The 14,778-nt window shown below is 41.7% G+C and overlaps 1 long non-coding RNA gene across 1 annotated transcript in view; it reads left to right on the forward strand.

Moving 5' to 3' along the window:
- LOC139179932 (uncharacterized) overlaps positions 1-14,778 on the forward strand; it is a 61,401-nt gene that overhangs the window by 34,833 nt on the left and 11,790 nt on the right. Inside the window, exon 2 of the long non-coding RNA XR_011564229.1 lies at positions 5,265-5,452. This is a non-coding gene — a long non-coding RNA (uncharacterized lncRNA). The remainder of the gene's footprint in view (positions 1-5,264; positions 5,453-14,778) is intronic.

Below are 14,778 nucleotides of genomic sequence, written 5' to 3' on the forward strand. Positions count from 1 at the left end.
GAACACAAAGGTGAGTAAATATAAGATCAGTTAAAAAAACACAAGTCTGAATGAGCTCTTTGGCCATAGTTACATATACATGGAATCAGCTACAACCAAGTAGCCAGAAGCCTATAATTCTTTCCTTCCCCCGAACAACCCTAATCCCCTAGATATGTCCCAAGCAGGAAGTGAGTTACTAAAGCTGTACAGCTCCCAAGGAAGGTCTGCTCTTTGCTACTCATTTCAGTATAAGAAAGAAGGAAGAACTTCACAGTGGGCAGGAGCAGGATCACACCAAGGATATTTGTTCAGTCCGGGGAGGGGAACTTGGGTCATTGCTGTGGACAAGTGGCTGCTGTGTTTTCCCATCTTCCCTTTTCCTCATGGGAGTTTTAAACTGCCATCTGTTAGTTTCTACTCTGCCACTGTCCATGGGGTGTGTGTGTGTGTGTGTGTGTGTGTGTGTGTGTGAAAGAGGCAGACAGGACTTTAGTAGTGAGCCCCAAGGAGCTGTATCTAGACCACAGGAAAGATCTCTCCTCGTTGGACAGAGCCCAAACTTGAAGCTAGAAACAGCAACCAGATGGGACATTAGACTGAATCCCTCAGGGGTGGGGCAATATGTCCCGTGGTATTTGTGGGATGAAGGGTGTGAGTGAATGTTGGAGTGGTTGGAGATGGGGACCGTGGCAGAGACTGCTGGCCATCAACCATTCTCTCCTCACTTGACTAATAGAATGTCCTTTCTGGAGTGAGACCTATGACAGCCTAGGTAACAAATGCAATTCCGAGCCTCTTTTGCATTTGAAGCCAGTTGTGCAATGCCGTAATTTCTAGGTAATGAGATATGAACAGATATGAAGTGCACCACTTCTGCATCATGCCTTTGTAGGGCATGAGTGTGAACTCTGCACGTCGTCTCCCTCTTCCTGCTGCCTGGGATGCAGATGTGGTAGCAAGATCTGGACCAGTCCCCTTGAGCTCAAGCGCATGCTTTGAAAATGGCAGAGTGTCTTTACCTCCCTTACTCTGGCAACCCCTGGATCACTGCTTGAGAGAGAATAAACTTCTACTTTGTTTAAGCCCCTGCTGTTCTGAATCTTTTTATTATAGCAGCTGAGACTGAACCCTAAGAAATAAAAGTAACTGTAGGCATGCCCAACCCAAGAATTCACAGAAATCTGAAGAGCTTCTGCACTAGAGATTCAAGCCAAATCTTATCTCTATCTCAAGGGGCAGATGAGGAGAGAAGATAAAATCTAGATCTCCTGTGGGCCTTCCATTTCCCAGAACAGACCAGAAAACCCAGACAGGAAGTGGAAACGCTAATATTGCCTCAGCAGTTGAAAGCTGGAGGCAACATGACCTTCTCTCTCTGCCCAGAGAATTTTTTTATGCTAAGTGTCATCAGATCCCTTTCTGCCACTATTGCCTATAAACTAATACTTTGCTTCTGTCAGGGAAAGGAAGAGAGGCCATTTTTCTTTTCTCATAGAAAATTTTATCCAATTGTTTTTAAACGAAGAGAAATGCAAAGGATATTTTATTTCTAAATTTGTCAGTCACTGAATCAAACTGAAAAAGTTCTGTTATGGTTTTCCTGAGAGAGCTTACACAAAACAATAATTAACATCTCTTGGGATTCTTGGAGCATTCTCTCTACATACATCACCCGGATGCTGTAGCCACAAGTGAAATGGAAAATGTAACTGGCGTTGCTGACTCCAGTCAGGCTTTGATAAGGGCGACTGAAGTAGTCTGAGCATATGGCCATTAAATAAATGCTGATCCAATCACCTCTACTCACAGAAACAGGCCGTTTTACATCCAAATGAGCTTTGACCAATCACTTGGTTCTCGTTTTAGATTCAAGGGAAACGAGTGACTTGCTGGTGTGGGGCAACAGTGGGACTGGAGTGTGGTCCCCTGACACCCAGCTCGTGGTTCTACTTAACTTGGTTCCTTTAGAGCCTCCATCAGGGCCTTTATGACAGGAGAGACCCCCAAGGTTTAGGACTCCCCCTGTGATTTTCCACAGATTGCTTGGGAACTCTGAGTTGAAGTTTACCATACCCACTCCTCCTTTTTATCGTTTTCTTCTTTGTTTTCAAATATGAAAGTATGATAACACACTTACAGGAGAATTGGAAAACACAGAACAAAGTTGCATATAATTACACTATATATTACAACTACTTTTAAAGTAGATCCATTAAGATTTTTAGTTGTAGTTTCAGTATCAAACTCTCAAAAATTAATGGAATGAATATACAGAGAAGTAGAAGGATCTAGTAGAGCTGAAGAGCACCATGAACCAATTCAACATAATTAAGATTTATACAATTTTCATACAACAGTAGGATTACAAGTTCTATTCAAGTTCCCATAGACTACAAACTAGGAGACACTGGGACATATCCAGAGACATCAAACAAGGTACAAACATTTCATGGTCTAAAGCTTTTGAAATCATACAGAGTCTGTTCTCTTATTACCCTCCTTTTTAGAAGAAGTTTCCTCTCTTTAAGGTAGGTGGTCTTCTCGGCACTAAACAAATATTTATAGAGCATCAGCTGAGTCAGGTACTATGTAGATGCTGAAGACACAGCAGCAAGAAACAGACAAAAATCTCTGCCCTCTTGGGACTTAACAGAAGAGTAAACACAATAAAATATTGATATGTAGAACGTTAAACATGCAGTAGAGAAAAGAAAACAGAGGGATGCAGAGTGTTGGACTCGGGGTGGGGGCCTAATTTTAAAATGGGTGAGCAGGGTGGGCTTTGCTGAGAAGTTGTTATTCCCACAAAGTCCTGGAGGAAGTAAGGGAATGGACCGTGCAGCTATTTCAAAGAGGAGGCAGCTGGTTAAGGGGAAAAGCCAACTCAAAGGGCCAGAGGCAGAAGGGTGCTTGGCTCGTTAACAGAACTTTAACTTCTTGAACACTTTATAAATGGTCATGATTCTATTAAGCAAGCTTTCTTTCCTTTCCTTTTTTCTCTTTTGTTTCCCTTCCTTTTCTCTCTTCTCTCCTCCTTTCTCCTTCCTTCCCTCCTTCCCTCCCTTATTCTCTCTGCCTTCCTTCCTTCCTTTCTTCTTTTCCCTCTCTCCTTCCCTTCCTCCCTCTCTCTTTCTTTCACTGATAATATCCTAAACACTGCTTAGAAATGCTGTCTCCTTTACATGGTTCTCTTACAAGTGCTATTACTAGCACATACCAAATGTATGTGTTCTAAACGCTTTGTATGTTTCATTCACTAAAACCTCACAACAGTCCTAAGAAGCAGGTAATACTATTATCCTCATTTTACAAATTGGGACACATTGAGGTTAAATATGGCCCATGGTTAAACCTGATAAAGCAGATAGTAAAGATGAGACAACATTGGAACCCAGGGATTGTGGTACCCTAGATTTTGGTAGGAAAGCATGTATGTTTTCACCATGATGTTATAAGACACCCCAGCAGTCTGCTGCTGATGGGACATAGTCTGAGTTGGGGTCAAAGGCTTTGCTAAGGTCTTCTAAGAATAAAGCCCACATTTGCTGACTGATTCTAAGTATGATCCCCAGGGTGGAAGTGGATCTTCCATAAACAGGAATAGTTGCCGAAGGGAAAGAAACCCTCTGTTTTCTTTAGAACAAAAACATCCAAGTTACATGGGAATGCACCACATGATTTTTGTGAATTGAAGTCAATTTGGCACCAAGAGAAATAACCTTAGGAACAAAGTTTGTATACAGTGTGTTCTTACGGAAACCACAGTTAGAACGTAGAGTAAACTGTTAAAGATAGACCCTTCTTTCTGGAGTTGCATTAGCTGTCTTTGGGTGGGGATAGCAAATTGTTTCGTTTATAAGCTTTGTACATCAAAAGCTAGATCTGCTTACACTTTAAAACCAAAAGGAGGAGAAAGACTTATTTTTAGCTATCTGAAATTTAAACCAAACCCAACATTGACATATGGAAGTCTCAGGCTGCACCATGTCAAAAAATTTCTCAGAGATGACATTGAGTAACAATTTATTATTGCTTATTGTAGAAAGTCAGTGAAGTTCTTCTCTTGTAACTTGGTTTAATGGCTACTGGGCCTCTGTGCTAAAGATATTGGATTTCTCAGAATTAGGGCAGGCTGCGTGGGATTGATGTTGTCATGCGGGAACTGAGTTGAGTCCCAAGAGAATGAGAATATCTTTTGATCTAGAAGAAACAGTTTCTTGTGTTTTGGGTAGGTCAACCAGCTGGCTAAAAAGCTATCTGATTCAGCTTGTAAGAGAAAGGTTTAATTTTTAAGTTATGTATGTGTTTGGTATAGTATATACTTAGTCATTTCAGATACATTAAAATCTATGTATTAATCTAAAAAAATTCACCAGTAATCTTCAACCTCAAATAATTGCTCAAAATTTTGGGTAGACTTTTCCACCTAGGCAAATATGTAAATATTGAATAGCTATAGAGATAGGTACAGATATACAGACATATCAAACTATAGATTAATTTCATTCTATAAAAATGAATGAAACCATCTGTATGGGGTAGCTTTTTTTTTTTTTTTTTGCTTAAGTATTTTTCTTTATTTCACTTACCATCTTTCCATGACATTAGATATTTTTCAACACCATTGCTTTTATTTATATTCCATTTAAGTTTATGCATGTCCCATGCTTTTCTCAGGGTTTCCCTGGTGGCTCAACAATAAAGAATCTGCCTGCAATGCAATAGAGGTGGGTTCAATCCCTGGGTTGGGAAGATTCCCTGCAGAAGAGCATGGCAACCCACTCCTGAATTCTTGCCTGGAGAATTTCATGGACAGAGGAACCTGGTGGGTTACAGTACATAGGACTGCGAAGAGTCAGATACAACTGAAGCAACTTAGCACCCACACATGCATGGAGCAAAGGTGGGCTTCCCTCTTGGCTCAGTCTTCTGCCTGCCAATATAGAAGACCTGGATTTGACCCCAGGGTAGGGAAGATGCCCTGGAGAAGGAAATGGCAACCCGCTCCAGTATTCTTACCTGGAGAATCCCATGGACAGAGGAGCCTGGCAGGCTACAGTCTACGGGGTCACAAAGAATCAGACATGACTGAGCAACTAACATGCGCATGGGCGTGCATGCACACACACACACACACACACACACACACACACACAGAGCAAGGGAAAAAGGAAGCCACTGCTCTTTTAAGCTGTTGGTTCCAGCTATTGGTTTCCAGCTCATACAGTATAACTCTTTCCTCCTCTTAGCTGACCTCAGCAACCTTTGTGCTTTCTGTGCAGATTGAAATACTTGCTGCCTTGGTGGAATAATGGCCAACTCAAGAGCTTCTGGGGAAGATCTCTATGGTAAAGCTGCTCCCTAAAATTTGGAACATTAGTCAAAAGGTATAAGACCAAACGTTGGAATCAAAATGGAATGTGCTTTGCTCTTCAAATACCACTTATGCTGGCATTAGAGAAGGCTGGGGGTAAGTCAAATATTCATTACTGGGCAAACAGCTTGAAGTATGTTTATTTTCTGGGGTTCTCCCCATATGTATTAGTCAGAGTTGGTCAGAGGCTAACTGCCTCTTTTATGAGCCTCAAGGGTAGCTGCCCTCAAATACATTCAACCACATCAGAACTCAGAAATGTCATTTGGGAGGTTGTTCATCTGGATGAAGAATTTAGAAAACAAAAATCCTACCCCCTGCCAGGTTACTGGGTGCACCTCAGTCATGTTCCCAGGTCTAAGCCAGTGTTCATCGTTCATGTTTGGGTTGGCTTAAAGTTTAAAACAACATTTAGTTTCAGATACCATATTTAAAAATTTGGCTGTGTATTCTTTTCTGGAGCCACAACTGATCACACTTGTTTTTTTGGATACAGAATGCATAGGGATAAAGCTTTAGGACTACACAGCTATATCGTATCTGAAATAATGAACAATAAATAATAAAATGGCTACATTAAAACTTTTCATTTTATAAAAGGACCCATTTCAGTATTCTTTTAAACAGTACTGAAAGTCTCTGGGGAATCTAGCATTACACTTAACTTACAAAAATCAGAACTATATATAAGCTGCTGCTGCTGCTGCTGCTGATAAATCGATTCAGTCGTGTCCGACTCTGTTCGACCCCATAGATGGCAGCCCACTAGGCTCCTCTGTCCCTGGGATTCTCCAGGCAAGAACACTGGAGTGGGTTGCCATTTCCTTCTCCAATGGATGAAAGTGAAAAGTGAAAGTGAAGTCGCTCAGTCGAGTCCGACTCTGAGCGACCCCATGGACTGCAGCCTACCAGGCTCCTCCGTCCATGGGATTTTCCAGGCAAGAGTACTGGAGTGGGGTGCCGTTGCCTTCTCCATATATAAGCAATGTATCGCAAAGAGTCAGACATGACTGAGCGACTAACTTTCTTTCACTTTCATAGAGGGGGCACATCTCTCTCTTTTTCTCTGTCACTCACTGTCCATTTGTGTGTGTGTGTGACTTTAAGTTCTCATGATGTAGAACAGCTATTAGTTTTGGCACACCATAAACTCATTTCTGACAAGTGACTTTATCAATAGCAGATCTTTTTTTAAAATTGGAACTCTAGTCAGTTAGTGCCCTTGAAAATGATACCATTAGCAAGTTCAGCTGTGGAAAGGCAGCCCAGAACACAGACTTGGATTTGGACTGGCTAGCTTTGAATTTTGCATCCCTGAAGATTTCTCCAATACTAGTTGAGGGTAAACTGTAAAGTTCTTATTATTTATAAATGTCATGTCAAGCTAACCTAGTGATATATGGATTCAAACAGCAATCAATAATGTATCTAAGTTTACCTGTAAAGCTCAGCGTTCTGGAAGGCTCTTTTGCAACCGTACATCTGCCTGAGAAGTCTCCCTTTATGGTCCTGAGGTTCTGCAGGTCTCCACCAGTATACCAATGCTCAGAGGCTGTGGAGAAAAGGCAGAGTGTTTTCAGTGACTCTATGTTCTTTGTACACTGGTGCCCTGTCCTTGTTCAGCCTTGAGGCAATGAAGATAAGGGAAGAACTAGGTTTTTCAAAATCTCCTGTGGCTCTGTCTTTCCTTCAGCATCAGCTGATCAGCAGTATAGTCACGGAGGCCAAAGTTATATGATAAATGAAAAAGGCAGAGATTGTCAAAGATCCCATAAATTCAGACTGAATGTGCCATCAAAAAGTATTGGAGAGAGAAGGGACCTCAAAGTACTGGTTTTTCCATTAATACCACTCACATGCATTAATTGATCATTTGTCTCTATCATTTTCACCATTTAAATCCCTATCATCTCCACTTGGTTGGTCACTAAGATATGATCATTTTACCTTTGAAATATCTCTTAGTCTCTCCCTTTCTCTTTGTTCTCTGGGTCACTGGACTAGCTTTGATCTCATTTAAAATATGGCTCCTTAATGGTCTTCTTTCCTCCTCTATATTATACTTTCAATCCATTCTTAATACTGGCAAGGTTATTTTGCAGATGAGACAATATAGTCTGTCTTCCTCAAGGCTTCTAAAGGATCTCCTTCTACATAACACATTCCAAACTCGTCACCCTGGTCCTCAGTATTTCCCATGATGTGGTTCCAACTCACTTCTCACATCTCATTTGCTCAATTTTGTTACATAAGGATGCAGTGTAAATTGAGTGTTGTTTTCTTTACTCATTGGTCACATTCTTTGACTAATCCCTATGACTCAATCAAATATTTTGATGTTGGTGCTATCCTAGATATTTTGAGACCTGTTATATGATGGAAATGTCAGGCTTGAGCTAACAAAGAGAGGTCATTTAAAAAATACAGTACCAAGTCTGCATCTTTGGGCTACAAAAACCAGTAAAATTTAATCAATATGCTTGGAAATAAAACATTACCCAGTGCACTGAAAAACAGAGCCAAAAATATCTCCTGGTCTTGATTTTACTAATCAGTTTTAGTGGAAAAGTCTTTCTTTACCAAGGATCTGTTAATATTTCCAGGAAACAAGTCCCTAAGCTCTTCTTTCCTGGGATGTATTGCTCAACTGTGAATTTCTAATGTAATGAGTCCAGAGATTATAAGTGAAGACCAGAGGAGATAAGGAAAATAGCAGCTTGAGGAATCCCTAAGTAAGTAAATAATATTAGATCAGCTGTTGAAATACGAGCATTCTGAAGCTTGGTTGGCAAACACAAAGGCAGAAGGTTTAAGTGAACTTGAAAAAAAAACCCATTACTTTTTAATAAATGAGCATATGCTAGGAAGTTAAATGCAGAGTTCTGGGGGCTGCAGGCAATGGGAGCCGTTATGTTAGAAGATCGTGTATTTTAGCAAAAGAGTCAGAGTTAATCTCATTCTTTAAAACCATCAGGATGGAGTTAACATCTCCCGTAAATGATATACAGCATATAAATGCAAAGCCAAGTATTCACACCTCACTATTAAATTCGCATAACACCCTCCCTCTCCTCAAAGAACGTGTATTTTAGACATGTCATCTCTGTTCATCTCTCGCCTCATTATGAAAGCCCAGAGGAAAAATGCTGAGTGACTCAGTCAAGGTCACAGCGTGAAGAAAGTGCTTGAGAGCCGGAAGAGAACCCAAGACACTCCATCCAGTGCCATGAGCATGAATTTACACTGCTGGGCACGGCAAGCACATGCGTGTTTAAGTCATGTCAGTGCTAAACGGTAACAAATGTAATGCTTCCCACTTAGGATGTGTTCTTGGCTAACTCTGTTGGAAAATATATGGAGATTTTGCCATAGTAAAAAAAAATTTTTTTTGAGCAGTTCGTTTAAACAAAAACGAACAAGATCTGAAGCCAAGAATATTCCCACGCCTGTTTTTCTAAGGGTGGCAGTAACTCCAGCAACCTTGCTTTATGGTTCCTGTGAAGTGTGAAAGCAGAATGGCACAGCTCAGGTATTCTTTCTAGAGAGCACCATCGAATTCCCGCAAGCAAAACCATGTCCTGCAACAGAGAGTAATGCCGCATCACAAACCATTCGGTAAAGATCAAAACTTGTTTACACTGTGGCGCACTCAAATCTCATAGCTGCCTAAGCAGGGTGTCCCTGGGTTGGGAAATGTGTAGGCACCATCAGAGTTGACAGCTGACCAGCACGTTGGAGCCTGGTTCCTTTACAGGTGGAGAAACCCTGAACTCTGCTAGGAAAGCTCCTCAGAAAGAAAGAAGACTTGAGCATTCCATGAAGTTAGAGACTCCCGAGGAGTCTGTTCTCTATGTCTGTGAGTCTGGTTAAATCCCTGAGATTTAGGTAAGTGTTTGTTATAACAGCACATTCAGTCTAATAGACAGGCCTGAGATAACTTTCTTGTCATAAGGGAGCTTGAATATTTATGATGAATACATTCACTTTTTTTTTTTTTTCTGATTCATTTCTCACCTTCTCACTCTTAGAACACAGTGATAAGATTGTAAAATCTTAGTCAGTTCTTTCACATGGACTATAGACCACACGTTTGGTATTCCAGTTGCGTAAAAGTAAACAGGCACCCTTTCCATAGTGGCCCTGTAATATTTGTGTGCCTCTGTTGGTCATGAAATACATTTCATGCAAAGATGGGCTCGATAAAGGACAGAAATGGTATGGACCTAACAGAAGCAGAAGATATTAAGAAGAGGTGGCAAGAATACACAGAAGAACTGTACAAAAAAGATCTTCACGACCAAGATAATCATAATGGTGTGATCACTCCAGACATCCTGGAATGTGAAGTCAAGTGGGCCTTAGAAAGCATCACTATGAACAAAGCTAGTGGAGTGATGGAATTCCAGTGGAGCTGTTTCAAATCCTGAAAGATGATGCTGTGAAAGTGCTGCATTCAATATGCCAGCAAATTTGGAAAACGCAGCAGCAGCCACAGGACTGGAAAAGGTCAGTTTTCATTCCAATCCCTAAGAAAGGCAATGCCAAAGAATGCTCAAACTACCGCACAATGGCACTCATCTCACACACTAGTAAAGTAATGCTCAAAATTCTCCAAGCCAGGCTTCAGCAATACATGAACTGCGAACTTCCAGATGTTCAAGCTGGTTTTAAAAAGGCAGAAGAACCAGAGATCAAATTGCCAACATCCGCTGGATCATCGAAAAAGCAGGAGAGTTCCAGAAAAACATCTATTTCTGCTTTATTGACTATGCCAAAGCCTTTGACTGTGTGGATCACAGTAAACTGTGGAAAATTCTGAAAGAGATGGGAATAACAGACCACCTGACCTGCCTCTTGAGAAATCTGTATGCAGGTCAGGAAGCAACAGTTAGAACTGGACATAGAACAACAGACTGGTTCCAAATAGGAAAAGGAGTACATCAAGGCTGTATATTGTCACCCTGCTTATTTCACTTCTATGCAGAGTACATCATGAGAAACACTGGGCTGGAAAAAGCACATGCTGGAATCAAGATTGCCTGGAGAAATATCAATAACCTCAGATATGCAGATGATACCACCCTTATGGCAGAAAGTGAAGAACTAAAAAGCCTCTTGATGAAAGTGAAAGAGGAGAGTGAAAAAGTTGGCTTAAAGCTCAACATTCAGAAAATGAAGATCATGGCATCTGCTCCCATCACTTCATGGCAAATAGATGGGGAAACAGTTTCAGACTTTATTTTTTGGGGCTCCCAAATCACTGCAGATGGTGATTGCAGCCATGAAATTAAAAGACACTTACTCCTTGGAAGGAAAGTTATGACCAACCTAGATAGCATCTTCAAAAGCAAAGACATTACTTTGCTAACAAAGGTCCATCTAGTCAAGGCTATGGTTTTTCCAGTGGTCATATATGGATGTGAGAGTTGGACTGTGAAGAAAGCTGAGCACCGAAAAATTGATTCTTTTGAACTGTGGTGTTGGAGAAGACTCTTGAGAGTCCCTTGGACTGCAAGGACATCAACCAATCCATCCTAAAGGAGACCAGTCCTGGGTGTTCATTGGAAGGACTGATGTTGAAGCTGAAACTCCAGTACTTTGGCCATCTCATGTGAAGAATAGACTCATTGGAAAAGACTCTGATGCTGGGAGGGATTGGGGCAGGAGGAGAAGGGGATGACAGAAGATGAGATGGCTGGATGGCATCACCGACTCGATGGACATGAGTTTGAGTGAACTCCGGGAGTTGGTGATGGACAGGGGGGCCTGGTGTGCTGCAATTCATGGGGTCGCAAAGAGTTGGACACGACTGAGTGACTGAACTGAACTGATTGGTCATGCGCCTTGTTCTTTACTTGAAAATAACCCCCCAGCTGTTTCTCTACCTTAAAGTCTTTCATAATGTGCTTCATGGTCTTCGCTGGTGGCTCTGTGGTAAAGAATTCCCCTGCAAACGCAGGAGACATGGGTTTTATCCCTGGTCCAGATAGATCCCCCCATGCTGAGGAGCAGCTAAGCCTGTGTGCCACAACTACTGAAGCCCACTTGCCCAGAGCCCACGCTCCACACAAGAGAAGCCCCTGCAACGAGAAGCCCACGCTCTGTAACAAGGAGGAGCCCCTACTCTCCACAACTAGAGAAAAGCCTGAACAACACAGCCAAAAAATAGATAAATACATGAAATTTTAAAAATGCCCTGAGATTTCTTTGACATTCCATGGATTTCTTCCTTTCTTTTTGATAAATTAATCATCCATGACATCTGTGGAAACATCCCTTCTCACCATCAGAAATTTTTTTTTTAACTGAACTGTTAAGATGACATTTCTGATGTCAGATGTATTCTATTACAATATGTATTTTATTTTAAAATCAGGCTTTCAAGCAGAGTACTATACCAAAGGTGACTGTCTAGCAGAGACTGTGGTTACATGACTTGCCCTTCTGGATGAAACCCTTAAAGGCGCAAGAGCTACAAGGATAAACTGTGTAAAAGGTCCAGACAATACAAGCGGCTGAAGTCTCACATCATTAAAAAGTCCCAACACTAATTTGTACTGCTTTGGGGATTTATTTAAAAATGAATTATTTAGCTTTTTAGAAAGCCAACTGCAGTTTCTAAGAAGTGCACGAAAGAGGCAATTATGACTACAGTCACCAGTGGAACAATATAAGTAAGTATAAGTAATATAAAAATAACTTAGAATTCATTGTTCATTTGACCTTTATTTTGCTAGTTAAAATGATCACACTTTGGGAGTCTCTTCTTAATTGCTTTGTGAGAGCCAAACTGCCTTTTCCATGTGCAAGTCTTACTTTTAGATTTGCGTAACCCCCTAAAATAATGTTGATGGAAGCATTTCACTGCCAGTAGTCAACAGACACAAGTTCTAGTTCTCAAACACAGTGTTCGATGATAACTGAAATTCAGTTTAATCATCGCCCACATTTTCTTAGTTCTAACATTCTCAGCTTTCATGGTAGTGATGTACATTCCAAGGACACAAAAAGAACCATTTGTATGCATGTTCCTATCTATCTATCTAAATGAATGTGTGTGGAGAGACAGAGAGAGACAGAAGAAAGAATATACATTTTTTAAAACATTTCAGATATGACTTTAAAAGCTCTTAAGGGAGGTTAACATTTGAATACCATTTCCTTCAGTTTATAATTATTTACATTTTTTTCACTTGTGATTTTTGAAGTGCCAATAACGTATCCTTTCATTCTATGTACTTTAGGTTGAGCACCAAAGAAAAGTAACAGTTTGGATCTCTGAGGGGATGTAGTAATAATTTTGCTATAGAGAAAATCTGTGATGAGATTTAACCTATGACTATGAACATTACTGTTCCAAGACAATGAAAATATACCGAAGGAAGGAAGGGAAAAAGGAAAAGTTTCCATTAGGCTGTATGGGAAGCTTCCTAATGCCAGGGACTGATTCCTGGTCTTATTCCCCCACATTCACTCTGGGGGATTCACTGCACTGTGCTTGGTGCATTGAGGATGTCAATAAATATTTGTTGACCAAATGACAATTTCATAGTGACTGACTGGAACAAAAGTGTTGTCACTGAAACAATGACTGATTTTTTTTTAAGGTTTATTATTATTTTATTATTCTGTTTTTGGCCACACCATGTGGCATGTGAGATCTTAGTTCTCAGGCCAGGGAGAAAACCCACACCTTCTGCAGCGGAAGCACCGTGTCTTAACCACTGGACCATGAAGGAAGTCTTGAATGACTGATTGCTCATCTCTTTGACCGGGCGTACAGTGCAGTGAAGAACCGAGGGATAGAAGTTTATGACATCTTTGTTGTTCTTAGGGTATAAGCAATGATTTTCTGTGCATTCTTTGCACCTTTACAGGTGTCCCAGTTGAGGGTGGTGGGCATATTTAAAATACTGACTGCCTATGCTTTTAATACCACACTACCCCCTGCTTGCCAGCTTTCAAAATACTATAACCGTTCCCGTGTCTGTCTCCCTCGGTGGGTCAGGGATGAACAAATGATAGCAGGGAGCAAGATCTCACACAAGGACAGAAGAATAAGGGCCTCACCCTGGGACCAGCCCTAAGTTTAAGGTTCCCATTCTTTGGACTCTTTCTTCAACTTCTCTGACCTTTTGAGGTCTGGACCTTTCCTGCCTTCATCTTAGATACCTCCCTGAGATGGATTTGTCTCCCTAGATTTTCCACCCAATCTCTGCTCTGACTTAGAGGAAGCACCTCATTCTCTCTCTCTCTCTCTCGACCTGGGCTTTTCACTCACCATCTGTTCAGATCTTGGCCACCTGACTGAGACTTGAGCCCCATCTCCTGCTGCCTACACCCCAGCTGACCCAAACCGATAAGACAAACATCAGCAGAGCCATTAGAGACCCAGGCACAGAAAAGGGAGGTCTGTGTGGATTATAGAGATTAGGGAAGATTTTTCAAGGGAAGTAGAATTTCAAGGGTGGATTAACTCTGCTTTTCCCCTCGCTGTTGGTACAAACGTTGCATGAGCCCACGTGTAGTAAAACGAGACTTCTGTAAGCTAGAATATTGAGGCTCTTCATTAATTCACATCAGCATTTCTAGTTTCCATATATTATAAGGTTTTCTGGTTTCCCTTGTAAGCTCTAAACATTCTGTGACTTGAATTGGTTGGGCATAGGATTCTAGGTATACTCCACCTCCCTCCTCCTTCCCTGCTCATGCACACCTGTGCTTACTTATTTTCTGCCTTCTTGGATCAGAGTTGGGAAGCTCAGCTCCATGTTGGGGTTCCTCTTGGGGAGCCATTGAGTGGGCTGTGTCTGCCATATTGTTTGTGGCCATCCACACCACTTACAGAACCGAACTCTCTGAGCAGCCGGGACAGGGGGAACCTGGACCAGGGTGGGAAAAAAGTTCCCAGGGCCAAGTGGCAGGCCTGCTTCAGCTCTGCCCGGCCTGATTCATGGCTTGGAAGTGGAGCCACAGAACTGGGCCAGGAACTTTCTCCATGGGCCCCTGCCATTAGGCCTGATAGGCATGGCTCAGTGACAGTGATGTGTGTGGGGGGGCAGGATGTGTGCTCTGTTAGCAGAGACTTTTGGCAGCTCCTGCAGTTGTGGAGTGGCTCCCTAGTCTTCCCACCCACACCATCCTTCAAAGGGGGCTCATCTCTGACCTCCCATAAACTCTCCACTCCCTTTTCTGGTGCACCTTGTAGAGCGTGGTCTACCTGCCATGGTAAGTAGGAATATCATGAAGTTTCGAGACTGCGGTCTACTGTGGTCTGCAATCTCAATCCTAGGGGATTTTGTAGGGTGAACTGTACTCTGTGTTTAAGAAAAGTATACCAGACCTTTGGACTTTTCATTTTCTCACTTGGAAACCAAATGCAGAGGTTTGGGGCCAAGGAAATAAGTCAGCGGGGCCATGAT

Source organism: Bos indicus, chromosome 26 (assembly GCF_029378745.1).
Source record: "Bos indicus isolate NIAB-ARS_2022 breed Sahiwal x Tharparkar chromosome 26, NIAB-ARS_B.indTharparkar_mat_pri_1.0, whole genome shotgun sequence".
Lineage (NCBI taxonomy): Eukaryota > Metazoa > Chordata > Mammalia > Artiodactyla > Bovidae > Bos > Bos indicus.